General features: G+C 24.6%; 13 non-coding genes across 13 annotated transcripts; 5 read left to right on the top strand and 8 right to left on the bottom strand.

Annotated features, from left to right (window-relative positions):
* Positions 1–9,354: 9,354 nt before the first annotated feature.
* On the bottom strand, positions 9,355–9,426 carry Trnaq-uug (transfer RNA glutamine (anticodon UUG)). Its single transcript has one exon. It is a non-coding gene; the product is annotated as a tRNA-Gln (tRNA).
* A 1,104-nt stretch (positions 9,427–10,530) lies between these two features.
* Trnak-uuu (transfer RNA lysine (anticodon UUU)) lies at positions 10,531–10,603 on the top strand. The gene has a single exon. It is a non-coding gene; the product is annotated as a tRNA-Lys (tRNA).
* A 743-nt stretch (positions 10,604–11,346) lies between these two features.
* Trnal-aag (transfer RNA leucine (anticodon AAG)) lies at positions 11,347–11,428 on the bottom strand. Its single transcript has one exon. It is a non-coding gene; the product is annotated as a tRNA-Leu (tRNA).
* A 2,556-nt stretch (positions 11,429–13,984) lies between these two features.
* Trnap-ugg (transfer RNA proline (anticodon UGG)) lies at positions 13,985–14,056 on the bottom strand. The gene has a single exon. It is a non-coding gene; the product is annotated as a tRNA-Pro (tRNA).
* Positions 14,057–14,161: 105 nt separating this feature from the next.
* Trnaq-cug (transfer RNA glutamine (anticodon CUG)) lies at positions 14,162–14,233 on the top strand. Its single transcript has one exon. It is a non-coding gene; the product is annotated as a tRNA-Gln (tRNA).
* Positions 14,234–15,920: 1,687 nt separating this feature from the next.
* Trnah-gug (transfer RNA histidin (anticodon GUG)) lies at positions 15,921–15,992 on the bottom strand. Its single transcript has one exon. It is a non-coding gene; the product is annotated as a tRNA-His (tRNA).
* A 6-nt stretch (positions 15,993–15,998) lies between these two features.
* Trnae-uuc (transfer RNA glutamic acid (anticodon UUC)) lies at positions 15,999–16,070 on the bottom strand. The gene has a single exon. It is a non-coding gene; the product is annotated as a tRNA-Glu (tRNA).
* Positions 16,071–17,777: 1,707 nt separating this feature from the next.
* Trnaa-agc (transfer RNA alanine (anticodon AGC)) lies at positions 17,778–17,850 on the bottom strand. Its single transcript has one exon. It is a non-coding gene; the product is annotated as a tRNA-Ala (tRNA).
* A 1,505-nt stretch (positions 17,851–19,355) lies between these two features.
* On the bottom strand, positions 19,356–19,429 carry Trnat-agu (transfer RNA threonine (anticodon AGU)). The gene has a single exon. It is a non-coding gene; the product is annotated as a tRNA-Thr (tRNA).
* Positions 19,430–20,243: 814 nt separating this feature from the next.
* Trnas-uga (transfer RNA serine (anticodon UGA)) lies at positions 20,244–20,325 on the bottom strand. Its single transcript has one exon. It is a non-coding gene; the product is annotated as a tRNA-Ser (tRNA).
* A 2,617-nt stretch (positions 20,326–22,942) lies between these two features.
* On the top strand, positions 22,943–23,024 carry Trnas-uga (transfer RNA serine (anticodon UGA)). Its single transcript has one exon. It is a non-coding gene; the product is annotated as a tRNA-Ser (tRNA).
* Positions 23,025–23,839: 815 nt separating this feature from the next.
* Positions 23,840–23,913, top strand: Trnat-agu (transfer RNA threonine (anticodon AGU)). Its single transcript has one exon. It is a non-coding gene; the product is annotated as a tRNA-Thr (tRNA).
* Positions 23,914–25,418: 1,505 nt separating this feature from the next.
* Positions 25,419–25,491, top strand: Trnaa-agc (transfer RNA alanine (anticodon AGC)). The gene has a single exon. It is a non-coding gene; the product is annotated as a tRNA-Ala (tRNA).
* Positions 25,492–26,035: the final 544 nt, after the last annotated feature.

Below are 26,035 nucleotides of genomic sequence, written 5' to 3'. Positions count from 1 at the left end.
TTTAATGATAAAGCTCTAAAATTATAATTTATTGAAAAAAAAATACTATTCATTATTTTTCAAGTAACTACTTTTATTACTTTGACAAAATATTTTCTATTTTAAGGATAAGAAAAAAAAATTATGTATTTAATTAGATATTGTATTTAGTATCTGTTTTTAAGAACATTTAAAGCGAAAAATAAACTTGGTTCATTTCGTTGATTAGGATTATATGGAATGTAGATGACTCTGTCTGATGCTTCTGTAGTAGACTGGAAAATTTTGGGAATTAAAAACTTAGGAGAGTATGCTTAAGTTTAAAACTTATATTAAAGATTGGTTCTAACAAATTTCGACTGTTTGTATAATTGAACAAAAATTTAAGTCAATTTATGAAAATTTTACCACATTTAAAAGTTTAACAATTATCAACTAAAGATGAAAAAGAAAACTAAAACAAATTTTTGTAAAAATAGTTTAATGGTATATTTTAATTAATTCTAACTTATTCTAAAACTTATTTTTCTTATTGCTTATTGAAAAATAAAAAAGCTCAAAATATTTGGTCCTTGGACCTGGTGCACAAAAAAATCTTTTGGTTATCGAGTTGTACAACACGTATACCTTTTAACGTCTTGTCTGGGATTAAATATATAAAAGTAAACTAACTTGCTGATATTTTTTTAAATCTAAAACTTTTTGTAACAAGAAATGGAAGTTAATTGTTTGAGCACAAAATAAATAATTAAAAAGAACAAAACTCACATTAATGCTACATGCTTTGCACAAACAACAAGCGTAGCTTGCACTCACGACCAAAACAAACAAGTTGATGCAAGCTATTAAGCAAATGAATATTTGAAGTCCGTACAGAACTGAATTTCTTTTGATCATCATCTGATACAACAAATAATGTTTTTATTATTATGAGTAATAAAACATAACGAAGAGACGAAATCAAACTGTTAGTTTTGCCGACAGAAATGAATGAAAATAGAAAATGTTTAAAGAAAAAACTAAAAATTTTTTTGAAACCATTATAGCTTTTTTTTTAGTATAATATCTTTTGTAAACATCAATTTTAGTTTAAAAAACTTTGAATTCTAAACAGTGTCCAAAAATATGCATATCTGATGGCATGAGTAAATATATATTAATCAGGAAGTTAGAATGATCGTTTTTAAAAAAGACACTAAACTTGATATATTAATATTTTAATACTTTTTTTCAATTTTAAGTAAGTTTGTTTTGTAGAACCTTACTGTAACTAAATAAACAACATACAAATTGTTAACTGTATAACTTTGTAGTTGCGTCAGTTTAAACATTTGTTTTTACTTTTTAAACGATATAAATTTAGTTTGACCACTATTATCTAAAATTACTAGTTTAGATAAAAAACTAAACAGGTATTTTATGGTACATTTAGAAAATAAGTGGTCTATTTATCACGCTTAACACTGCTTACATTGTTTGTCAACTCTGCAACTATTGACTGAATAATTACCAATACACTTGTTATGATAGCTCCTGCTATATTGAACCCCATTGTTAATCCAACCTTGCAATTAAAAAAAAGTTAATTACAAAAAGTTTAAAAATGAATAAAAATAAAAAGTGCTAAACCACTCTTTAGAAGTTAAAATTTTAGTTATGTAAAATTATGATTTGTTAAGTGTTACGTCAAAAGTTTATGTATTACCAAAAAAACTATAAACCTTTTTTTGTGAGTTTGAACTTGAACCAATTGAAATTCCAAAAATTCCAGCAATTAACGGCTAAATTAAGTTTTTTTATTTTGCACATAATTGATTTTAAATATACATTTAAGATTAACAAACTTGTTGTTATAAAATATAAGTTAGTTTAAAGATTATAGTAGTCGTCGAACACCGAACTTTTTAAGCATAAGTTATTACGATTAAGTACACTTGTCATAGATAAACCATGTTACAAACAATAATAGAACACCACATTGCTTGTCCAATAGACGCGTTGTAACACTCGAACTCGTAATAATCCATGTAATCCAAAATTTTATCGCAAGGATCAACCAACGCTTCAACGGTTCCTGTTACAAGCAACAACACTGCAAGCACTACTGTCGTTTTCTGTATAGAAAATTGTTATCTAATGAATAAGTCATCTTATTATCTTTTATTTATAAATTTAATATAAAGGAGACTAGTACAAAATACATACGTTGTTTATTGAGTCAAGAAAAAAGCGCTTAAAGTATTCGGTCCAAAAACCTAGTGTGAGCCTTTTGGTAACTAACTTTATTTTAGTCGTTACCATAAAAAAACTTACTAAAATACTAATACCTAAAGCACTATCGTCTTTTTCTTCAGAGATAACATAAATAAATAAGAATACGTCATTATAATTACCGTTTGTTGAATTTATATAACCTTAGATTAGCTAGTGCATGAAAGGTAAATATTCATGAACTAAAATTCTTTTTTTGAAAGACACTTGGTGTCATATTTAAAAAAAAGTCGTTAGAAAACTTTATTAGTACTTTTTTAAAATGTTTAACCTGTGCACATTAGATTTCTAATTTATTGAGTGAATTAGATAAGTAATTTTGGTAGTTGATGTACTTTTTTAAGTTATACATTCCATAAGTATTTATACTAGTTATATTCAAAGATGTTTTTATTTTTAACAAGTTCTATGATTTCTAGGTGTTGAAGTTAACACATATAAAACTGTTTGCAGTAGTTCAGTTGAAATCAGTTCAAATTTTTACCCACTAAGCACAGAAGCTCTTTTTGGTTATGACGTTTGTTTAGTAAATATTGATAAAGTACTTTTGAATAAAGTTTATTTAATTAAATTAATAACATTATGTTAAAATTTCTAAACTGCTATTGTTTTAATTTATCAATTTGCAGAACAAAACTAAGAGTTTTTATATTAAAGGCAAAATATTTGTTTTTTTTTTTATGCTAGATTTAAATTTTTTGTATTTAATAAATAATAATAAACTTATAAATACATATACAATTCAGATACTTTGAAAAAATTAACTATTTTTAGATACATAAAAAACTTTTCTAGTATCACTGCTAAAGTAAAATCTCGTGATTTTCTGATTTCAGAAAAAAATGTATAAAGAGAAGCTAATAAATTTACTTTTATACTAGAAAATTTGAAACATTTGTACATCTATATTTACATGTAAATACATTATATACTTTGTATGATTATATTAGTAAACAAACTTTATATTTTCAAAATATAGATGCATATAATTTCATCTATAAACAAATTATACTTTAATCAGTTTCAACAATAACATAAAAACTCATGATTTGCTTACGTCACAATAAAAACCATTAAAAAAATCCAATGAATTAACCACAGGTCGATTTTGAAATTTCTTATGTACAACTAACACCGAGTGTTCGGATAATTGATCTGACTTTTTCGATTTTTTCCGCTTCGGTGCACTTTTGAGCGGGAAGCTGTTGAACTTGTATTTGTGTCTGTTGAGCTGTAGGTTGGGGCGGTAACGTCACTTCCATTGTTTTGCTTATCTATATTTGTTCTTGTTGGAAAAATTATAATTGGTAGCGAACATATTAAATAAAATTATTTCAATTGCATTTCTTGTTAAAAAGTTTTAATTGTCCGAAATTGATTAAAAACATATTTTAAGTGTTAAAAAAAAATTCGATAACCGACATAGTTTAGTTTCAATTTTTTTTTAATTTTAAGATTTAGCATAAATTTTATATTAGTTTACAAGATAATATTTCTATGAACATAATCTTTAAAGTAGTTTTTTTTATATAAAAATAAAGAAATACATATATATTTTTAATAAATTTAAAGTTATAAGACATCAAACTGTTTAAAAAGGTAAGAAAGTTTACTTTTGTTTAATTTTTACTATCAAATAAGCAAATAAGCACAAAATCAACGAATCTTTTTTTGTTGCTAAATCTACTTTCAATTTAGTTTTACGATACCAAAAATTTATAAAAATTAAATTTAACAGTTAAACAGTTTTGTTATCAAGTTATAAAATGTAGTTCTATTTTACACTTCAATTATTAAAATCTATAATCAAGTAGAGTAAAAAATATAAAATAACACTCTTTTAAAAGTCTTATAATACATAAAAATAAAGTTGAAAGAAAACTAAAAACTCTAGTTCTACAATCAAAAATATAATCTTTAGATCATTTTAGTACTACATAAACGAGTTTTAAAAATATTAAGTATTTTTACCATCAAACAACACAAAAACGTAATTTTCATTACTGTTTGCAGTTGAAAAATAAAAAAATACTGATGTACAAACAACAAAACTCTAGAACTAAACAAACAGTCATAGAAGTCTACAATTAAAAACTCTAAACTAGACACTTAAGTTAAAACCATTAAAATTTATAAGTACCATTATTAAGCCTTATAGTTAGATTTTTCTCATTAGAAAAATACTCAAAAGCTATCTAAAGTTTGGTAAAAAATGTATTTTAGAAAATATTCTAATAAATTTTTAGAAATCCGACATAAAACTGTTTAATTGTGTGAACCTTTTTGAAATGTAAAATACTTAAAAATTTAGCTAATCTCTGTAAATTTTTTTTAGTATTTTGTTTTGCATTTAACCGTACATTTAAAAAATTCTAAGCTTACACTGCATTTATTTTTTATTTCAAAGCAATAAGACTCTGCCCACGCAGTTTAAATTTTTACAGTTGACGTAAAACTATTTTAGAAAAGCAAACTTAAGATTATCAAATCAAAAACATTTTTGCTTTCTAGCATAATATGCATCTTTATAGTAATGCATTAAACTTACATTAAAATGTTTTAAATAATAAAAAAAAATTATAGAAAAGTTGTTTTAGTTTAAGTATCAAGTAACTACTTTTTACTTACAATAAAGTTTAAATAAGTATATACAAAAAACCTTTTTTTTTCAGTATTGTTTTAAAATCATTTATTATGTTTGAATATGTTTAGTGAACGTTTTTTTTTTAGTTTATTTATTTCTTTAAAACTCAAAAATTTTAACTAGTTGTTTTTCGCTTTTTCAAATACTTTTTACATACAAAACCTATTATAATTTTTGAACAACCTGTTTTGTCAACTATTTTCAAAGGACTTAAAAAACAATATAACTTTTAATTTCTTAACTAGTAACATTTTTAATTGTAAGTGACTTCGAAGAATAGAACAAAATATTTAAAATGTTAAAATTTTTTCTATAGTTTTTTATTCTTTTCTTACCTTTATAAGCATTTATAGCATGTTTTCTATCAAATTTCGATAAAAATAGCAAAAATTGTAAACAATAAAATAATTTATGTTATTATAATTATAATTATAAATATATTTTGATATTCAGTATTTTTGATCATAAAATGCACTTTAAGCTGTATCTTTTTATCAATTTTGTTTATACTAAATTCAAAGTTATTCATGATTTTTTTATCACAAAAGCTATTATAGAAATGAAATTTAGAAACTACAAAAGTAAGCTCTACTTTTTATTTAAAAACTACCTTTTAAGAAAAAATAGTGTAGAAAATATCTTAAATCTATTTGATTAGTCTATTTAATTTCACAGTAGATTATTTGATATTTTTTGACCTTTTTCTTATTAATTTTTCAAATTAATACCTAAAATAATGACATAAAACAGTTAGTTATGAAACTTAAATTATTACCTATTATTTTTATAGTTTAGTTTTAAGAAGTACCAATAGAAGCAGTTTAATTCTAATAGCTTTAATCCATTTGTTTTTCATTATTATCATGAACAAAAAATATTAAAAGATCAGCATAAAATTTTAAATAAGTTCTTCTAGGTGTTTTATATTGTAAAGTTATTGTAAAATAAGTTTTACTGTTTATAAGATGTCTTTTAAGGTGTTTTTTAGTTATGTAAATAGTTTTGCTGGATTTTAGACAGTGAACTATATACAATTTCTGCAATTAATAATTTCTGCAATTACTTTGATTTGTTTTTATTATTTGTATTTTTTATATGTTGACTATGATAAAGCTTTAGTTTTTAATATATTCTTTTTAGCTAATTTATCGCAAATTTTTTCAACAAGTTACTTAATATATTTCAAATTTTGGAAAAAATACTTAAATTAGCTACAAAAATTAAACTTTAAACTAATGATTTTTTTACATTTAAAAGTTTTCTGTATCCTATAGGTAAATGCACCGAATTTGTATACGTCCAATTATTAGAAATGATATCATTTGTTTTTCTAAGGTTATCCAAAAATTCTGTTCACTGTAGGAATATATGCAAACTAAATAAACTAAAGAGTTTTTTAATAATATTTATTATAAAACTGATAAATAAAGTTTTCATTAAGTACACTTACTAAATTTCACTTTGTGTTCAATATAAAAGTCTAAAACTATATAAATATTAGAGTTCAATACTTATTTACTGTATTTTATAAATTAATCTATTAATAATAAAAAAATGCTTTTATCCATTATTATCGTTAAAATTTAAACCAACATTTATTACAAAAAGGTTACATATTTTGAAGTTACTGTAAATTATAAAAAAAAATCATAGTCTAAACATTAAGTACAATTTCATTTTTAAAAGAATCGTTTTTTAGTATTAAAAAATTGAAAAACAATCTTATAATTTACTTTTTTCCAAATAAAAGTGTTTATTACTGTTATTTTGAGACTGAATTTACAGAAATATAAATTGAATTAAATTTATTTCCTTGATTAGAACATAAAGTACATTTAAAAGTTTTCGTTTTTTTTTCTAAAGTTTTTATATATTTATTTAAACACATTGGAAAAAAACTACTCAATTAAAAATAATATTTTGAAGCTTATGTTAAACTCAAATTCACTTAATTTAAAATTGAAAAAGTTACATACTAAGCAAATATTTTAAATTTAAAATCCAAACTTAAACAGCAGTGCGAACTCAATATTTGCAAATTTAACCGACTGTGCGAACTTAAAAAACACGAACCTAACTGATAGACTTCTGCATTTGAAAATTTTAAGTATGAACAAAAAACTGCAAGCAACTTTTAAATCAGCTAAAGAATGATACCGGAATTTGTACTTTTAGTTTGCAAAAATTATTCTTTTAGTATTTTAGTATAAAGAAGTTAATTTCCGTAAACTGAAAGTTAATAAGAATAGCACTATAGTATAGTGTTTTAGTTGTAGAATAATTCATTTACTGAAATTCAAACAAAGCCAAACTTAGCTCTTGGGCGATACTTAACGGTTGAAAATCTGTATATGTCAATTTTACTACACAAGTTGAATGAGGGCAAAAATAGCCGAAAATTTCTGGCAACTATGGTAACAGTCATGGAAAATAGCATATACAAAATTAAATTTAAAAAAATTTTACTTAAAACTTTTACTTAAAAACAAAACGAATTAGATTTAAATATTAAGATTGAACTTATGGTAAAGTTTAAATTTTATTTAAGTTTCAAAATCAATAAAAAAATAAAAATAATAATAAAAGCTGTATGTAGCTTTCTTTTTCTTCTAATTATCAAATTTAAAAGTTATGAAACTGTTGGTATGGCAACAATTCTAACAAGTATATTCTAAATTCTTAAAAAACAAACAATCGATAACAAGAATCTCAGTTATTGTTGAACAGCTTTGACAGAGTCTTTATAATAGTAGATTTTGTGATTAGTTTTATGTTTATACACAAATAAGTAACTTCTTTAGCATTTAGATAAACTAGTTTCTATTTTATTAAAAGAATGATAATAAACAATTAGTTTCATCATATCATTTACTTATGTTACATTTTTAGTTCAAACTTATTGGTATGGAGTGTATAAAGGTGCAAGAGACTATTATTTAAAAGTTAAACAGTTAAAGTATGACAATAACAGACTGAAAAGATTGTTGAAGTAGTCGGTTTATTAAAAAACTAATAAAAAAATGGGGAAATGTTTTGAAACTTAGTAAATTTAGAAGCTTAAGTTGTTTAAAAGAGATCTTTTTACAATGTAAATTTATAGTTTTATCATAAAATGATTAAAATTTTATTTAAATAACTCAATTCATAAAACAAATCAACAACTTTGAAAAACACATAAAGCTTGTCGAACACCAAATATATTTATAAGACATCTTTAAAATTGTAGCATACTATAAAAGTATGTAGTTGAAATAGAGAAATTTAAATATAAGTTTTTAGACACCCAACTTTTTTAAATTACTCACATTTATTTTTTAGTACACGAGAAACTAAATTTTCAATTAAGTAGTATTGTTTATTGTACGACAAAAAATACACTCAAAAGGTTTGGTCCAAGGACCTGGTGTACAAAAACCTTCCGGTTATCGAGTCATACAACAGAACAGTTTAACGTTATGCCCAGGACATATACCATGCTAATAGTAGTATACTGCATGATAAAAACTTTGAATAGCTAGCCGTGTTAAAAGAACTTTAAAACAACTGAGTTTTAATTGTTGCGTCACAACTTATTTAGCTTGCCTTTATTAACGCTAAAATTTTAATTGTTCTGTGAGCCTGGCTAGCTCTGTCATTAAAGCGTTAGACTATTAATTCAACGGTTAGGGTTCAAGTCCCGTGTTAAGCTTGGTTAGGGCCTTGTTAATACAAATAAAAAACATTTTTATACGCGGTTTTTTAACTGAGAGTGTACTTTGAAAATACAATGAAGTAGCAATTTTAAACTTTTTACAGTTAGTAAATGTACGAATACTCACCTTTTATTTAAGTTGAACGAACAATGTAACTGTTCATTTTAGAAACAAAAGTTACAAAAAACTAATGAATATCAAAAATGTACAGTACTTTGTTAATTTTTATTTTTTCATATTAAAACCTAATGTATGCACTTTACACATCAAAATAAAGTCAAATAAGTAATTTTTTAGACAGTAAGTATTTTTTTGTTTTGAAAGTTTTATCTTAGCGGTTAAAAATTTTGTTCTGCATAAAAAATAACTTATCCTATACTTTTCAAGTCTCGGCGGGACCTCTTTTTTACTTGACAATTAAGTTAACTTTTGTTGTTTGATTTTAATGCAGATTAAATTAAATAAAAATCAACACAATTTTGTAATCTTCAAAAAATTCTGAAACGAAAAAAATCTATTTTAAGTAAGAGCCCTAAAGCGCCCCTATACTTCTAAATGCATATAGAATTATCAAAAATGGTTTAAAAAACCCTCTGATTGCCTTATTTAATGGCAATCTAAAGTAGGGGCGCTATAGGGCTCTTACTTAAAATAGATTTTTTTCGTTTCAGAATTTTTTGAAGATTACAAAATTGTGTTGATTTTTATTTAATTTAATCTGCATTAAAATCAAACAACAAAAGTTAACTTAATTGTCAAGTAAAAAAGAGGTCCCGCCGAGACTTGAACTCGGATTACTGGATTCAAAGTCCAGTGTGATAACCATTACACCACGGGACCACCTGCGTAAGTTAATGCTTAAGCGTTTATAAACCGTCGTAAGTGCTCATAAAACAAAACTAGCTCTAACAACTTTAAAAGTTTGTAAGCTTTACAATAAATTGCTAAAAGTGTTTTTTTATTATTACTACTGACGCTAAATTGTGCTATGCTTATATTTTCAAAAGATAGTACTTGTTTGTTTTTTTACATATTTCTCAATGTCATACTTTTAAAACTTTATGTGCTTAAATAAACATTCTAACGATTATTGCTTTTTTACTAATTTTAAAACTTTTATTTAACTTGAAAGCTATTTTTTATTTACAATCAGAAAAAAAAGCATTGACTTAAACAACTAAAGCATAGAAACTAGAGCAAAATAATGTGTTAAACTGAAGTAAAACTTACTAACTTAACTACTAATCTTAACATACACAAATGTAGGTAAAAAATACGCAACAGTTTATGAAAAAGTTTAGTGTTTATAGAAAAATATAATAGAATAGTTTAAACTCAAATAAAATTAAGTTAATATATATTCATATTAATTTCAATTAAACTAGTATATTGTTTTAAAACATTGTTTAAAATAGTTTTATTAATTTTTTATTCAAAGAGTAAAATATTCAAAGCATTAAGTGCTTTTAAGTAATTGGAAAAAAATTATTATTACGAAATAAATATTATTTTTTTCTATAAAACTTTAGCTGTACAAAAAAACTAGTTTACACAAAATAAGTGACAAAAAAAACATCTACAAACAAAATAAAAATATTTTTATCATTTGTAAAGTATTGTGTAACCATAAACAAAAAAAAGCTATAAATTTCAAAACATAACTTGTGTATAAACAGCGTATAGTTAAGCTATCATTGCCTTAAAAAAATATTTTAATTATTGTTAGAGTCAAAATAAGTGTTTCTACTTACTTCAATTTCTATTAACAAGTTAAATAAAATTAGTTGTATCAACTTCATTGTAATATTAATGTACTTTACAAATACTTTCAACAGCTATACATTCTATCTAAATCAAACAGCTCATAATAACAAAGCCTCAATTGTTACGTCACCAAGTTTAAAACTTGCCTTTATAAACGCTGCAACATCTTTATCTGCACGAGCCTGGCTAGCTCAGTCGGTAGAGCGTTGGACTTTTAATCCAACGGTCAGGGGTTCAAGTCCCCTGTCAGGCTCCTTTTAAGTATTTTCTATTACTTAAATTGTTTATATTGACGTCGATTTTTATATACTGCTGAACTGGGAACGACAATTTTTTTTAAAGCTTAATCTTGTGTTGAAATATTTTAAGTAAACATAAAGCTAAACATTATATAGTTAAACAAATATTAGCTTAAAACGTTACTTAAAGCTTAAAATCAGTTTTATATACAAGTTGTATCTTATGTTTCGAAAATAGTTGCTTTAGTTTGTTAATTTACTCATATTATACTAACTTTAAAAGATACAGTAAATATTTTTTTTTATGCTCTTTTATTGACTTGTTAGTTTAAAATTGTTTTTCAAGCTCGATTTTTTGTAAGCAACTGAAATATCTTTTTATACGAAAAAAAAGACTACTAACATAGTATCTAGTATTACTGTATATATTTGCTACATTTTCAAATGTACTTAAATTAAGAACAAAATAGCGCTTTATTTCAGATGTACTTCTGTTTATTAATGTAAATTAAAAAATTAAAATTTTTGATAACGAAATATGTTGTTAACTTTAAATATGTTTAAACTTAGGGTTAATGTTTAATTATAGTTGGCAACTAGCTAAAACTAGTTTTATTTTCTAATAAATGTTTTCACAAGCACATGCTATATTTTTGATAGTAATCCACAGTTAAATTGTTATAACATAACTTTGCTTATTAGATTGAACAGAACTTTCGATAATGTAAGTGAGCAATTTATTTCAAAATAAAAGGTGTGGCAGCAGTGGGATTCGAACCCACGCCTCCGAAGAGACTGGAGCCTTAATCCAGCGCCTTAGACCGCTCGGCCATGCTACCAGCTGACCAAATTCGAAATAACGGGCTTATAAACTGAAGCGTTTACATCTTATTAATGTTGTTACATCACAATCTACCAGTGAAAGAAAAAGAAATTGTGAACACCTATTCCATTGTTTCTTTTGTATTTTAGGATTCTTTTTGAAACAAATGAAGTGACTTTGATATAGTTTTAAAAGTTTGGGCAGATTATAAGTTAATAACTATAAAAAAATTTAACTTCAATTTGAACTTCGATAAGGTTTGATACATTAACATCTATTATGAAAAATACTTACAATAAATGTTTGTTTTATACTAAATATATGTTGCTCTGCTTTGTTTACAAACTATTCAAAGCTTAAAAAAAACACCCAATACTTAATTAAAACTTATTATTTGAGTGATACATTTTAAGCTTCAACTGTAGCTCACTTTTGTTTAGAAAATTACTTTCTTAAACACTTTAAAATGAGCTTAAATACTTTTATAATAAAAAATAAATATTTTTAAATGATAAACAAACATTAAAATTAGTAAAGCGTACTTTTGGTCCTTTCAAAAAGAAACTCGTCTTAAAATTGCTTTAAATTTTAATTAATATTAACTTAAGTACAATTAGAATAGCAAATAATTGAAATAAAAAATAAATTGAATTCATGGTTATATAAAAGCTACAATAGCTAACTTTTATATGTTCCAAATTACGCTCTTTTATACAAAGAACTAAAAGTTTTTACAAAAATATCTTTTATACTTTTAAGATTTTTCACTTTTTACTGTTAAAAACATCGCTTAAGTCTTTACCAAAAACTTTGATTTTTAGTTGTATGACGTGAACTGATTTGAAAAATACTTATAAAGAATAAAAAATTATAAAACTATAATGTAAAGAATTGTTGTAATTTAGGTTAAAACTATAATTAAGTATTAAAATTGTATATATATATATATATTATAACAAAAATAGTTTGCATATTAATCTTTATATTTAATTCAAACATATTTTTCTGTGTAAAACAAAATAACAAAGATTCACAGGGTTGTTATTATAGTATAATAAAGGAATAATATTGACGCTATTAAATCGGCAATGTATGTTGTGTTTAAAAGAAAAAAAAACAAATTTCTGATCCAATTAATAAATCAAACAAATTTAAAAAATAAAATTAACAAAATTTAATACATAAAACTAAACAGACAAAGTTTATTCCGCTATCAATTTCTTTGCCGGTTTCAGTTTTTTATAAAGTATTGATTTTCCTTCCTTTAAGTCTTTTGTTTACAGTAGATCGCCATTTGACGATGTCACTTTTAAGCATCTCCCACTTATCAGTTCTAATACTTAACATTTTTATGTCGCGCTTGCATACGTTCTTGAAACGTACTTTTGGGTGACCTCGGTTGCTTTCGGGCGTTCAGTCAGGTAGTCCCGCATATGGTAGCTTCGTATTATTGGCCTGTCAGCCAAATACATGAACCAAATATTTGAGCCTGCAGTTCCTCTCGTACTAAACAGAATTACTATTGGACAACGCTAAAGTATAAAAAGTACTGTGAATTTTTTTTTTATTATATATTCAAGCGGACTTGCTTCGTTAGGATCTGTACTTATAAGCCATTAGCAAATAATTAAAAAAAAATAGTGTAATATAAGTATAAAATTTATGTACTTTATGATAAAAAGCTTTACTTATATTGGACATTTAAAAGACAAATTGCAAGAGCCGATATAGGCTTTGTTTATTAAGAAACTATTTTTTAATAAACGAGTTTATAAAGTCTGTATTGTCTCATGAAAACTCATTAGACTTTTTAGTTCTAATGAACATTTCTGAATTTCGAATAATATAAATTTACCAAATACTTTTTAATTATTTTTATGTAAAATTGTTCAACTCAATTTATGCTTAAGTTCATTAAGTAATTTTTTTTTTGATAAAAACTTTTAGGACAAGATTATTTTCAAGAGTTTTAAGAGACTACTTTCAGCTGTTTATTCTTTTTCTATTTTTTTGAATATTTTTAGGCTTTTAACAGTCTTTTGATATAAACTCAATTAGAAATATAAAAAAGACTAGCTTAAGTTTACATTAGGAATACTTTTGATTATTTTAAACTTACAGTTTTTTATAAATTTTTTGAATTAAATGCTTAAAAACAACTTTAAAAATATACATACAATTCTACAAACCATTTCCCTAAATCGTTCTAGTATATCAACAGCTTTTTTTTTGATTATTTCGTGTTGATGTTGTACCCGTAAGCACTATATCTAATAAAATGTGTCAAAAATTATACACAAAATTATTAGTTTAGCCCATTAATTTTGTTAAAACCAAACGATTAACATTTTATTTAGAAAGTAATCAAGATTCATATTTAGCAACCTTGTCTAAACTAACTTGACTTGAATGTAAATATTACGTCATATTGTGTTTGCAATTCTTTCGCGAAGAAAACAGTTGTGTTATCAGTTAATATTTTTTGCTTTCTTAGGACGAAAAACCGAAGGTCTGTCAAACAATAAATAAGGTTAGTAAAATTTCTAATATACTGCTTTAAAATTAAAAAAAAGGGCTCGTTCGGGATTTGAACCCGGGACCTCTCGCACCCAAAGCGAGAATCATACCCCTAGACCAACGAGCCACTTGTCTAATGACATAAACGCACGTTTATAAACAGTATCGTTACGTTACAAAAGCTGCTCTTAGCGTAGCGTATATATTGCTACAATGCTTATCGTTAGCGTGCGGTCCTATGGTGTAATGGTTAGCACACAGGACTCTGAATCCTGTGATCCGAGTTCAAGTCTCGGTAGGACCTATTTTATTTTTGTTAAGGTAAATTTATAAATTGAAGTTTTATCATTCTACTGACATATTACATGTTGAACTTAAAAAGTTGTACAAAATTTAAATAAATTAATGTTGATATAGAAGCTAAAACTTCTTATAAATAAAATTATCCAAACAATAAATTTAATAATAATTCTAAAAACAAAATAGAATATCTTTTAAAGTTAAATGAAATTATAGTTTACATAAAAATAAACTAGTGCTTACTTTAGTAAAAATATAATATTTTCAAAACTTATAAACATAAAAAACTATTTGATAAATATCTAAAATTAGTTAATTAATGTTTTTTAAAATAGGTTTAAAATTTTTAAACGAAGATTTTTTCTACTATCTAAAAGTTATTATTTTGAGCACAAGTTCAAATATAAGTTGTAAATAAATATGTTATTTTTAGTTATAAGATTGCTAGTTTGCTTTTAAGCTATCACTAAGTTTTAAGTAGAAATTGCTATAACATATAAAATATCTTACTAAACTATTAGTTATTACAAACATCTAATTTGCGTATTTCAAAACTATTAAAAGTTTTAATTATAAGTCGTTTGGAGTTTTTTAAAACTAATCGATAACTTAATTGTAATATAACTATATTTCAATAAATTATTAAATATGTTGTTATATTATAATTTTATATACAGATAATAGCAGTTTTAAAACACAAATAAAACTTAATCATATAAACATACTTGTCGATTGAAAAATTATTTCTATTTATAGATTTAGATTTAATCTTGTTAGTCTGTTTTTAATTTTACACTTACATAAATACTATTTAGAATAAAAACTTTTAAAGCAATACTTAAATAAAGAACATTAACGTTAGATATGCTTGTTGATTAATATATTTCTAACTTGAGAAAAACTTGTTAAACCAACTCTATTAATCATAGAAAAATTTAAAACATATTTTGTTTTAAAAATTGTTAAAATACGTTACTATAATTAGAATATGTTTTAAATCAAACTACAAAAAATAACTACCTAAAGAGCATTACTTGACTATTTATAAATGTTTTACTGTTTGTACAAAATATAATTTCTTAAAATGCACATAACAGTTTAGTTTTACTTAAAAACTTAGAGCTGTTATAACTTAGCTTTAAACTCAAAAACTAAAGGCTTAAATAAAAAAGTCATCAATAAATATTAAATACATGAATAACATTTTTATTTAGTAAAGCGTTTGTATTAAAACCGTTTTATAATGTCTGTTTAGTAATAAACTTCAAGAACAGTAAAGTTAATAAACGTTTAAAATAAATATCTATTTATCAGTGGTTAAGTATACTTTAAATAAATTTTTACAACTTATATATATATATTTAATTAGTTTATTAGAAAAATACGATTTCAAAATACTAGTACATATGTTTCATGAAGCTAAACGCCTTAATCATCAGCTAGTCGAATTTAAAATAACTGTTATTCAATTTTTTTTTTTAATGAGTTATTTTAAATTTAACTAGCTGTTGATAAAAGCGTTTAGCTTTATGAAACATATGTACTAGAATTTTAAAATATTATTTTTCTAATAAACTATTTAAAACCCCTTCAAATTGGGTGAACAAGTTTGAATAACCACTTTGTTTTATATATTTAATTATGCATAAGTTTAACTGCTAAAGCTACATACTAAAACAACGAAAAATGAGTGCTGTAACCAGGATTCGAACCTGGGTTGTCACGGCCACAACGTGAAGTACTAACCACTATACGATTACAGCGAAATGTTCCTACACCGGAAATCGAACCCGGGCCGCCTGGGTGAAAGCCAGGAATCCTAACCACTAGACCATGTAGGACTTGTTTGTGACGCGCTTCTCGCGTTTATAAACTATGACAAGCGCGTAGTGACTATTAAGCTATGAAATTTAGTTCAGCAAAGCTAGTTTAGCACAATTGTAAATAAGAACTTGTTTTTACATTGATAAACATCTAACTTTTTTTAAACATTATGGTTGGTTACAAATGTGAACTGTTTAAAAACTAATTTGTAAGCAAAAATTTATGTAATATTTAAACACTTAAAAATTTTCTTTAAGAAAGTATTTTCCGAGTAAGGAATATTATTAAAGCTTAATTTTTACATAGTATAAATTAAATCAACTTTACACGCATGATTTCGTTAGTTGTTGTTGTTTTTTTACTTTATAGATCACAACAAAAGTTCTCGATTTAATGATAAGGAGAATGATCATATTAAATTCTAAATTTTATTAACCAGACAATGTTTCACTCGTTAGAACTGATTCAAACGACATCATCAGTTGAATGAAATATTACTCAAGTTCAAATAAAAATGTTTGTTTAAAAATTTAACTCAAGCGTACTTGTTTTTACTTATTAAATATAACATTTTTGTCTATTTAGTAAATAAAGCACATAAATGAATTTATTTAGTTTATAACAAATACTTATCTACAATGTATTATATATTTAGTTCATTTCAATTACTGTTATTATTAATACAAAAAATTTAAAACTTTTTATCTTTTGTATATAAAACACATTTCAAAGTGCTAAATAACATAGAAAAAATAACAATTTTGTATAATTGATTCTGAAAGTTAGCCTAATTTTCAAATCTGATAAAAGTAATAGGGTAGTATTACTCTGTTTAGTATATATAATGTTAAAAAATGAATACTGGTCTAGCATCATTAAAATATTTAAGCATAAGATGTAAAAATTATAGTTGAAGACTTTTGAACTAGATATTATAAGATTACACATAAACATATTCTTAAAAGTAAAATTTAATAGTTGTTAAATATGTTAAACTATAAGGAATCTTTTATAACTTTAAAAACTTATCTTAACTTACTAAAACACCTACTTGAAACGCACTTTCACTTTTAGTTTGATATACAAGCTTCACTAATAACATTCACCAATAACAAAACACATTAATTTCATAACATTGAGGTACTTTAAATTCATTGTTCGCGCTTGTTTTTTTAATCTGGCTTTACTATGTCTCCTAAACTACACGTTTCGAAATATATTGTATTTCAACTATAATTTACTTAAAGCTGTATAAGCTTAAGGAATATATATTAAACATATATAAAATATATTCTACAAAATCTAAAATTGTCATAGACTCGACAGTTTTAAAACTTTAAAACAAATTTAAATTTTATGACAGCTACTAAAACTTGTAAACTTTGAAGTTAACGAAAACAGACGGATATATAAAATGCAACTCTGGGTTAAAATAAGTAAACTGGTTAAAAATTTGCAGAAGTATACGAGTAGAAATATAAGTATTAACGTAATTCATAAAACTTATTTAAACTTTCTAAAATAAGACTCTAACTAGTCAAATTGTATTTATAATCAAATAACAAGCTTAACACAAAGTTTTATAAAATATTGATGCCAAAAGAATGAACTCCATAAAATTTAGAGATTAAAAATTAAAATGTATCTAGTGTAAGAAATTTGAAACCAAATGTTTACAAAAGCATGTTCTAAAAAACTAATTTATGAAATTAATCAAAATAAGGTGGAGGTGCCGGGCATCGATCCCGGTGCCTCTCGCATGCTAAGCGAGCGCTCTACCATCTGAGCTACACCCCCACGCATTCATCTGGTGAAATTATCGAATATAAACAGCTAGTGTTACGCAATAAAAGCACGTTGGTAACAAACTGACACTTAATGTTTTTGCTAACTTGTGCTTCTAGTACAGCAGTATTATTGATCTTCAATTAATTACAACAAGTAAAACTTTAAGTTTATGGCACATAGATATGAAAATATATTATTTTGCACAAAAACTAAGTATAAGTTTTGTTTTGAAATCAAGGAATTGTAAAACTAAAACAAAAAAAAAACTTTAACATTCAGCAATTTATAATATTTTGAAACAAAAATGTTGTTAGTTTTTATTGTTCAAGTTTCATTTTTTAGATATTTTCAGAGTAACACTATTTGTTTTAATAAAAAACACAGTCAATTACACTAAACAAAAACTTACAGCTAGTTTAATATTCACAACAGTATGAACTACATAGTAGTAAAAAATTTAAGACGTTTGCGAACTTTGTAAACAGTAAAACTTATTGCTTAGTATTAGAACGCAGTGCTACGGTACGTATAATGATTTTAAAAATTATACCAATTTAAACCAAAGCATACATCTTAAATATAAAAAAAGTCATGTTTTTATTTTAGTATGCGTTAATCAGTCTAGCTAAAATGTAAAACATTAGTTACAAAAGAACAACAACTAAATTTTCAAGATTAAAAACAAAAAAAAAAGCAAATAAGCTAAACTTAGTGTACAGTAAATAACTAACCTGTACTATTTATTTGCAGGGTTTTCTTAAGAAGGTAGCTTCTGCTTCATTACAATTTTTTCATACACCATCATCAAACGTTATCATCAAATTGCAAGAAACTAAAGTTTAAAGTTCTGGAGCAATATAAGTTTAAACTTTCTTCTTCAAACAACAACGTTCGCCTTGAAACAGTTAAATTGTAATAAAACAAAAGTAAGTACAAAGTAACTTGCATTTTTTTTATAGCAGAACTTAAACTCAGCTAGAAATTAGTTTAATTTCCAAACCTTAAATTTAAATGTTGAGTACGAAAAAAAAACCGTATGTTACAGACAAAAATAGAAAAGCATTGAGTAGTGTAAAGTAGTTAAATCAAAATAAAAATTTTGGTAGTATAGCTAATTTCTATAAATCTGCTATTAAAAATATCGACCTTTTGTACAGAGTCAAGAGGCGGCAAAAATAAATAATAAATGTAGTTGTAGAAAAATGAGTTGAAGCGATTTCTTCAGTTTTAATGTCAAATAACAATAATAAAACTAAATTTGAAAGCAGAAAATAATAAAATACATAAAGTTTAGCTTTAGTTCGTTCAAAAGTTCAAACGTTCATTAAAAAAATATATTTACTTCTAGTTTTATTCATATAGAAATAGTACCAAATTACTTTACTGTCAAGCTACAATATTCAGTTAGAAAAAATAAAACATACTTTAATTACCTTTAAAATAAATCAAATTTTATCAGAAAATAAAAATCATTAAGTAGTTAAGGTATAAGTTGCATAGAAAGGTAAAAAGCGAGGCACCACCGAGATTCGAACTCGGGATCTCCTGTTTACTAGACAGGCGCTTTAACCAACTAAGCCATGGCGCCGCACGACCAACAAGAAAAGTTGCACTATATATAATGAATTAAATTCGTATGCTTTCCGAAGGATAACAGCAGTTTTTACTTTTAGTTTTATTATTAGTATTAACAAGTTTAAAAAAAATTCAGTTAAGTAGTTTTCTTAATAATATTCTTAAGCACTAATATTTTTGAGATTACACTTATTTTCATTGTTTAGTTAAAATTACTTTTATATTTTAATAAATAACGTTTATATAAGTTGAGAATTTACCTACTTATCTACTAAAGAATTACAAAAGTTGTGTTGAAAAATAAGTTTACAATTGTAAAAAACTGCATAATTTTAATATTTGAACATAGATTATATGACGTAACCATACAGATTTTTTTAAAACGAATTTAACTTTAAACTTTTTAAAACATTTTGTTGTGTACAAAACTGCATAATTTTTTGTTGTCTACAAAACTGTATAAGTTTTTTTTGGAAAGCTATCAACAAAAATATCTGTTGCTACAAAATTGAATTGTTGGTAAAACAGCTTAAATTCAGAAAAAAAATAAATAAATGAACATAATTTTGAACTAAAAAAAAAACGTTTTACAAAAAATTAACATTGCTGAATTTATAGTCAACCTTTGCTTTAAAAAAATCAAAAGCTAGCTAAATTAAATTAGTTAGCTTTTTAAATACTCAACAATAAATCAGAAATCTTTTAACAATTTTCTAAAATTAAGAAACACATTTTATTAGACTTAGGAAGATTATATAAATTTAGAAATTAAAATACTAAGTATCGGCAATAAATTAAAGGATAAAGCTAAATGTTATTGTAAAAAGCGCTGCGAGCAGGATTTGAACCTACGCGGGGAGACCCCAATGGATTTCAAGTCCATCGCCTTAACCACTCGGCCATCGCAGCTTACGATTGATCGCGTAAATATGTGTTTATAAATTGAAGCATTACAACATGTGGCAAGTTTTAAGTATTACAAACTATTTGACATGATTAAATAGTATAGTTGCTAAGCAATGAAATGTTATGTATTATACTTGAGTTTTAGAAATATTATAATGGTTATTTTGATACTATTGTGTACTTTTAACTTTTGAGATTACAATAATATTTCTTAACTTATGTATAACGAAAATAACATCACTTCGAATTTTTAAACTTTAATGTCAAAACAATGTTTCAAACAATGGAATCTATTTGAATAAGACTTTATTAATCAACTGAGGGTATCGTTGAGACTATTTAAACGAGTAAAACATTTTTTTTGACAATGAAGTCTAAAAATTTATAAAGAATTTTATACTATTACTAAATGTTTTGAATTCAAAACGCGCAATCGGTTAAGGCAATAAAACAAGAAAAATTGTGCAACAATGTTATATATTGTGATTTAATAAAAAAATATTATGCATTTGTAAACTATTTGCTTGGGTATTTTGGCTTAATTTTAGTTTATAACAAATCATATAAAACCTTTTAATAGAAAGGAAATTTTTTAAACACACTTAATAAATAAAATTATAAAATCTAAAAACATTAACTAAATAAGTCATTTTTGAGGAACTGAGTTATCTTAAATGATATGATTTCTTTTATGCTGTTAAATAAATGTTTTTTTTTATATAATATTTTATACTTTTTGGTATTACACTTAAGCTTTTCCTACAACACAATTTTCTTTGACAGTATTAAAGAATATTCTTTTTTAATATTTAACCCAAACATAAATGTTAATAAACCTATGAAAATTCTCTTTAAAAATATATAAAAATTTAGTTTTTTACTCTATACTTGATAAAATGTTTCTGAACCTGTCACTTATTTTGTATTTTGGTTTTTCTAAAACTACTTCAGTTGTTTTTGCATTTAGTAATTGTTTATATACCTTTTAGTTGTTTATTTATAAAGTAAGCAGAGACTGACCTAAAAAATAAGATTAATAAAAGCCTTTAGAGTGGTCTAGCTTGTCTGCCTGGTTTTTGTATACATAAAAGTCTTTAAGCCCTTAAGTAGTTTTGGCAGTTTAAAAAATTCAAAATATCATAATAAACGTTGTATTTTTTAGCAAGATTAATTTAAACAGCAAAGTGCATCCTGAGCAAATAAGTTAAACATATGAAAATGTTTTTCACTGTATTTCAGTTTATTGAAGTTTAGTTTACATAAGTATTTTGTTTCAAATAATTATTTTAGATTGTAGATATTTCAACTTTGGTTGTGAAATAGTAACTCATTTATTTTAGCAATAAGGGAATAAAATACTTATGTAAACTAAACTTCAATAAACTGAAATACAGTGAAAAACATTTTCATATGTTTAACTTATTTGCTCAGGATGCACTTTGCTGTTTAAATTAATCTTGCTAAAAAATACAACGTTTATTATGATATTTTGAATTTTTTAAACTGCCAAAACTACTTAAGGGCTTAAAGACTTTTATGTATACAAAAACCAGGCAGACAAGCTAGACCACTCTAAAGGCTTTTATTAATCTTATTTTTTAGGTCAGTCTCTGCTTACTTTATAAATAAACAACTAAAAGGTATATAAACAATTACTAAATGCAAAAACAACTGAAGTAGTTTTAGAAAAACCAAAATACAAAATAAGTGACAGGTTCAGAAACATTTTATCAAGTATAGAGTAAAAAACTAAATTTTTATATATTTTTAAAGAGAATTTTCATAGGTTTATTAACATTTATGTTTGGGTTAAATATTAAAAAAGAATATTCTTTAATACTGTCAAAGAAAATTGTGTTGTAGGAAAAGCTTAAGTGTAATACCAAAAAGTATAAAATATTATATAAAAAAAAAACATTTATTTAACAGCATAAAAGAAATCATATCATTTAAGATAACTCAGTTCCTCAAAAATGACTTATTTAGTTAATGTTTTTAGATTTTATAATTTTATTTATTAAGTGTGTTTAAAAAATTTCCTTTCTATTAAAAGGTTTTATATGATTTGTTATAAACTAAAATTAAGCCAAAATACCCAAGCAAATAGTTTACAAATGCATAATATTTTTTTATTAAATCACAATATATAACATTGTTGCACAATTTTTCTTGTTTTATTGCCTTAACCGATTGCGCGTTTTGAATTCAAAACATTTAGTAATAGTATAAAATTCTTTATAAATTTTTAGACTTCATTGTCAAAAAAAATGTTTTACTCGTTTAAATAGTCTCAACGATACCCTCAGTTGATTAATAAAGTCTTATTCAAATAGATTCCATTGTTTGAAACATTGTTTTGACATTAAAGTTTAAAAATTCGAAGTGATGTTATTTTCGTTATACATAAGTTAAGAAATATTATTGTAATCTCAAAAGTTAAAAGTACACAATAGTATCAAAATAACCATTATAATATTTCTAAAACTCAAGTATAATACATAACATTTCATTGCTTAGCAACTATACTATTTAATCATGTCAAATAGTTTGTAATACTTAAAACTTGCCACATGTTGTAATGCTTCAATTTATAAACACATATTTACGCGATCAATCGTAAGCTGCGATGGCCGAGTGGTTAAGGCGATGGACTTGAAATCCATTGGGGTCTCCCCGCGTAGGTTCAAATCCTGCTCGCAGCGCTTTTTACAATAATATTTAGCTTTATCCTTTAATTTATTGCCGATACTTAGTATTTTAATTTCTAAATTTATATAATCTTCCTAAGTCTAATAAAATGTGTTTCTTAATTTTAGAAAATTGTTAAAAGATTTCTGATTTATTGTTGAGTATTTAAAAAGCTAACTAATTTAATTTAGCTAGCTTTTGATTTTTTTAAAGCAAAGGTTGACTATAAATTCAGCAATGTTAATTTTTTGTAAAACGTTTTTTTTTTAGTTCAAAATTATGTTCATTTATTTATTTTTTTTCTGAATTTAAGCTGTTTTGCCAACAATTCAATTTTGTAGCAACAGATATTTTTGTTGATAGCTTTCCAAAAAAAACTTATACAGTTTTGTAGACAACAAAAAATTATGCAGTTTTGTACACAACAAAATGTTTTAAAAAGTTTAAAGTTAAATTCGTTTTAAAAAAATCTGTATGGTTACGTCATATAATCTATGTTCAAATATTAAAATTATGCAGTTTTTTACAATTGTAAACTTATTTTTCAACACAACTTTTGTAATTCTTTAGTAGATAAGTAGGTAAATTCTCAACTTATATAAACGTTATTTATTAAAATATAAAAGTAATTTTAACTAAACAATGAAAATAAGTGTAATCTCAAAAATATTAGTGCTTAAGAATATTATTAAGAAAACTACTTAACTGAATTTTTTTTTAAACTTGTTAATACTAATAATAAAACTAAAAGTAAAAACTGCTGTTATCCTTCGGAAAGCATACGAATTTAATTCATTATATATAGTGCAACTTTTCTTGTTGGTCGTGCGGCGCCATGGCTTAGTTGGTTAAAGCGCCTGTCTAGTAAACAGGAGATCCCGAGTTCGAATCTCGGTGGTGCCTCGCTTTTTACCTTTCTATGCAACTTATACCTTAACTACTTAATGATTTTTATTTTCTGATAAAATTTGATTTATTTTAAAGGTAATTAAAGTATGTTTTATTTTTTCTAACTGAATATTGTAGCTTGACAGTAAAGTAATTTGGTACTATTTCTATATGAATAAAACTAGAAGTAAATATATTTTTTTAATGAACGTTTGAACTTTTGAACGAACTAAAGCTAAACTTTATGTATTTTATTATTTTCTGCTTTCAAATTTAGTTTTATTATTGTTATTTGACATTAAAACTGAAGAAATCGCTTCAACTCATTTTTCTACAACTACATTTATTATTTATTTTTGCCGCCTCTTGACTCTGTACAAAAGGTCGATATTTTTAATAGCAGATTTATAGAAATTAGCTATACTACCAAAATTTTTATTTTGATTTAACTACTTTACACTACTCAATGCTTTTCTATTTTTGTCTGTAACATACGGTTTTTTTTTCGTACTCAACATTTAAATTTAAGGTTTGGAAATTAAACTAATTTCTAGCTGAGTTTAAGTTCTGCTATAAAAAAAATGCAAGTTACTTTGTACTTACTTTTGTTTTATTACAATTTAACTGTTTCAAGGCGAACGTTGTTGTTTGAAGAAGAAAGTTTAAACTTATATTGCTCCAGAACTTTAAACTTTAGTTTCTTGCAATTTGATGATAACGTTTGATGATGGTGTATGAAAAAATTGTAATGAAGCAGAAGCTACCTTCTTAAGAAAACCCTGCAAATAAATAGTACAGGTTAGTTATTTACTGTACACTAAGTTTAGCTTATTTGCTTTATTTTTTGTTTTTAATCTTGAAAATTTAGTTGTTGTTCTTTTGTAACTAATGTTTTACATTTTAGCTAGACTGATTAACGCATACTAAAATAAAAACATGACTTTTTTTATATTTAAGATGTATGCTTTGGTTTAAATTGGTATAATTTTTAAAATCATTATACGTACCGTAGCACTGCGTTCTAATACTAAGCAATAAGTTTTACTGTTTACAAAGTTCGCAAACGTCTTAAATTTTTTACTACTATGTAGTTCATACTGTTGTGAATATTAAACTAGCTGTAAGTTTTTGTTTAGTGTAATTGACTGTGTTTTTTATTAAAACAAATAGTGTTACTCTGAAAATATCTAAAAAATGAAACTTGAACAATAAAAACTAACAACATTTTTGTTTCAAAATATTATAAATTGCTGAATGTTAAAGTTTTTTTTTTGTTTTAGTTTTACAATTCCTTGATTTCAAAACAAAACTTATACTTAGTTTTTGTGCAAAATAATATATTTTCATATCTATGTGCCATAAACTTAAAGTTTTACTTGTTGTAATTAATTGAAGATCAATAATACTGCTGTACTAGAAGCACAAGTTAGCAAAAACATTAAGTGTCAGTTTGTTACCAACGTGCTTTTATTGCGTAACACTAGCTGTTTATATTCGATAATTTCACCAGATGAATGCGTGGGGGTGTAGCTCAGATGGTAGAGCGCTCGCTTAGCATGCGAGAGGTACCGGGATCGATGCCCGGCACCTCCACCTTATTTTGATTAATTTCATAAATTAGTTTTTTAGAACATGCTTTTGTAAACATTTGGTTTCAAATTTCTTACACTAGATACATTTTAATTTTTAATCTCTAAATTTTATGGAGTTCATTCTTTTGGCACCAATATTTTATAAAACTTTGTGTTAAGCTTGTTATTTGATTATAAATACAATTTGACTAGTTAGAGTCTTATTTTAGAAAGTTTAAATAAGTTTTATGAATTACGTTAATACTTATATTTCTACTCGTATACTTCTGCAAATTTTTAACCAGTTTACTTATTTTAACCCAGAGTTGCATTTTATATATCCGTCTGTTTTCGTTAACTTCAAAGTTTACAAGTTTTAGTAGCTGTCATAAAATTTAAATTTGTTTTAAAGTTTTAAAACTGTCGAGTCTATGACAATTTTAGATTTTGTAGAATATATTTTATATATGTTTAATATATATTCCTTAAGCTTATACAGCTTTAAGTAAATTATAGTTGAAATACAATATATTTCGAAACGTGTAGTTTAGGAGACATAGTAAAGC

Source organism: Thalia democratica, chromosome 8 (genome assembly GCF_965202585.1).
Source record: "Thalia democratica chromosome 8, ktThaDemo2.hap1.1, whole genome shotgun sequence".
Taxonomy (NCBI): Eukaryota; Metazoa; Chordata; class Thaliacea; order Salpida; family Salpidae; genus Thalia; species Thalia democratica.
The sequence above is the reverse complement of the archived record's forward strand: the minus strand, read 5'-3'. Positions and strand labels throughout refer to the sequence as shown.